Source organism: Nematolebias whitei, chromosome 22 (assembly GCF_014905685.2).
Source record: "Nematolebias whitei isolate Nwh7 chromosome 22, NemWhi1, whole genome shotgun sequence".
NCBI classification, from domain to species: domain Eukaryota; kingdom Metazoa; phylum Chordata; class Actinopteri; order Cyprinodontiformes; family Rivulidae; genus Nematolebias; species Nematolebias whitei.
Genome location: NC_056519.1, coordinates 28476457 through 28479664, shown reverse-complemented (window position 1 = coordinate 28479664; position 3208 = coordinate 28476457). Strand labels below are relative to the sequence as shown.

General features: G+C 37.8%; 1 protein-coding gene across 1 annotated transcript in view; it reads right to left on the bottom strand.

The window, feature by feature from the left end:
* Positions 1–3208, bottom strand: part of caprin2 (caprin family member 2) — an 80594-nt gene that overhangs the window by 1634 nt on the left and 75752 nt on the right. The window lies entirely within an intron of this gene.

Sequence of the window (3208 nt, the reverse complement as noted above, 5' to 3'; positions counted from 1 at the left end):
GTTACTGTACTTAAGTACATTTTTCATGTATCTGTACTTTACTTAAGTAGAGTTAAACATGGGTACTTTCGACTTTTACTTCACTACATTTTCCATTAAGTGTCTGTACTTTCTACTACACTACATTTCTATAATGCGTTTCATTACAAGTTACATTCACGTCTCATTGCGTTTCTTTGATTTGTTCATTAGTTTGAAAGTAACCAATGGTGAGAGGGGAATTGGTCCACTGAACCAACCAAAGTAGGCAGGTAACATTAGACCCACCTTCAGAAAGAGCTGGGTCAGTGACGTATGCGACCTGTGTGCTCCGGCAGCACCTGGGTCTAATGCAAAAAAAAAAAAAAAAAAACACTCGCTCTAACACACTCAAAATGGATTCCACCTCAGAGAGTCAGCAGGAAGATAAGTGCCACCCATGGCCTCATTTAAAAACTTTCTTTGAGTTAACCGGTTCAAAAAACAACTCGCTGAGTTTCCGGTGTCAACTTTGCCTCCCCCGAAACCATGAACTCCTGTCTTTCAAAAATTCGCCATCAAAGCTGAAAAAACACGTAGAAGTGAAGTTGCTAAATGCTACCTGACTTTTGCTTGTGAAATTAATTTAGGTTAGTGAAATTTTATGTAACCTTAACTAGCTTCTTGTTCAACTGTACCGCTAACAAGTAAACACAATTAAATTATTATAATTTAGCATGAATTGGCAACATGCTTGTTAACACAGTGTCGTCTTGGTCATGCGTTTGCTTGGATGCTAAATAACATGAGCAGCAGTGTTTGTTGCTTGTGTGGCTAGGAGCTTGTTAGCCCCATGCTTATTCATAAGATATATTATAGAATGACAAGATTAACACCGTGATAATTACTTTAAAGCAGTGGTCTCAAACTGATCCATGAAAGGGCTGCTGTGGCTGCAGATTTTTGCTCCAATTAAGTAGTGTCGAGGAAAATCAACACAACAATTAAGACTTTTCAGAGGAGATACATGGAGAAAAGACACAATAATCAGAGAGATTAAAGTTAAAAAGTATTACCAACATTTATTAAAGCTTTCAGCTTACCCCAAACCAACAAAGATGCAGCAAAATCCAAGACACGTCTGACCGGAGCTTTCAGGTTCTTATGTATTTAAACACTAAAGCTCCACCCAGAGACATGTCACAACATTCTTACAGTTCTTTGTCTAAACTAGTTCAAACTGATGTCTTCATTTCCTGGAAGTCCTTTTATGGAGTTGTTTTATTTTCTTCTGCTGTTCCAGTTTACCGGTGATCTTGTCATCAGGTGGGACACCCACCAGCAGCTTCTTGTTTTAGTTCATGTCCCGTACACAAAAACTCAAATACATTCTCTGACTTAGTTCATTCTGTACTTGTTGATACCAAAAGGCAAGCAGATCCAGAAGCCAAGCAGATACAGATAAAGGACAAGATACAGTTGTGATACATCGAGCAATACAGCACAGCAGATAAGAGCGTCTTTACAGTGGACATCTGAAATGGCTGTATGAAGACAGTTTAGTTCAGGGGTCTGCAACCTGTGGCTCTGGAGCCACATGCGGCTCTTTGGTTCCTCTGCAGCGGCTCTTTCAAGCTTTGACCGAAACTAGCATAAAACTGAATTTTATTAGTTATACAAACAACAAAAAAGGATGAGTTCAAACAGTTTTCCTGTCATTTATTTTGCAAATATGAGAACATTGGTGCGAGTACAAGGAGAAACATACTTTAACTTGATGCTTTATTTCTTTATATGAAGAACTGTGCATAATTTATAGATTTTTTTTTTTAATTAAAAAAAGATGGTAAAAACTGTTTTTTTTCCCTCCTTCTTTAAAATAATCTGGTCTTTTTTACTTTAAATGTTAAAAAGCATTAGATATTTGTTTGCTTTATAATGTCACCCTTACTGGCCATAAAACCCCCCTCCAGAAAACCTAAAGTGGCTCACGGGCCACCAGTTGATAACCACAGTTGTAGCAGGTTGTTGCAGTTCTGGACATGTTTATTGTAGTAAACAAAGGTGTAAAAATGTCTATTTTGATCGTAAAGGTTGCAGACCCCTGGTTTAGTTGATTGAATGTTCCTAATCAGATTTACTACCACATGGTTGGGACAAAAACCTGCAGCCACTCTGCCCTTTCACAGATCAATTTGAGACCCCTGCTTTAAAGGGCTCAGCCCTTCATTGCTTTTTTATTTGAAGGTGTAGTGTGTGAACACTTTATGCAATTCTTTTTTATGTTTATATAATTTGTATAAATTAGGATTAAGATTTATTAAGAGTATTCTGATGCATGCCCAATAATTCAGGTAGGAAAATGTAAAAAAAAAAAAAAAGTTCAGTCGAGTCCTCTGGATGGATAAAAAAAAAAAAAGTTGTTGAAATGTTTCATCTTTAATCAAAAATATTTTGTCGGTCTGAGGAGCTATAAAAAGCTCAGTCCTCTAGTAGCACCTTCTCATAGTGGGTCAACCAGCTTGTTGTTGACATTCAAACTAGCTGTTCACATGTAAAAGGAGGACCATCAGCCTAAAAATAGATCGTTAGCTCGATCCATTGTTGGAAGACTGAGCTTTTTATAGCTCCTGTCAAGGAAGCCGATGTGCGGAGTTCAGCCTACTCCTAAAAATGAGCATGTCTTGGCATGTCCTGCTTCAAGGCCTCGGAGTCCGAGATAATGAAAACCGTGTGTGGAGAAAACATAAACACTTACACACCACATAAACACACATGTACAGGTCCTTCTCAAGAAATTAGCATATTGTGATAAAGGTCATTATTTTCCATAATGTAATGATAAAAATGAAACTCATAAATTTCAGATTCATTGTACACCAACTGAAATATTTCAGGTCTTTAATTGTTTTAATACTGATGATTATGGCATACAGCTCATGAAAACTCAAAATGCCTGTCCCAAAAAATTAGCATATCATGAAAAGGTTCTCTAAACAAGCTATTAACCTAACCATCTGAATCAACGACGTAACTCTAAACACTTGCAAAAGATTCCTGAGGCTTTTAAAAACTCCCAGCCTTGTTCATTACTCAAAACCGCAATCATGGGTAAGACTGCCGACCTGACTGTTGTCCAGAAGGCCATCATTGACACCCTCAAGCAAGAGGGTAAGACACAGAAAGAAATTGCTGAACGAATTGGCTGTTCCCAGAGTGCTGTATCAAGGCACCTCAGTGGGAAGTCTGT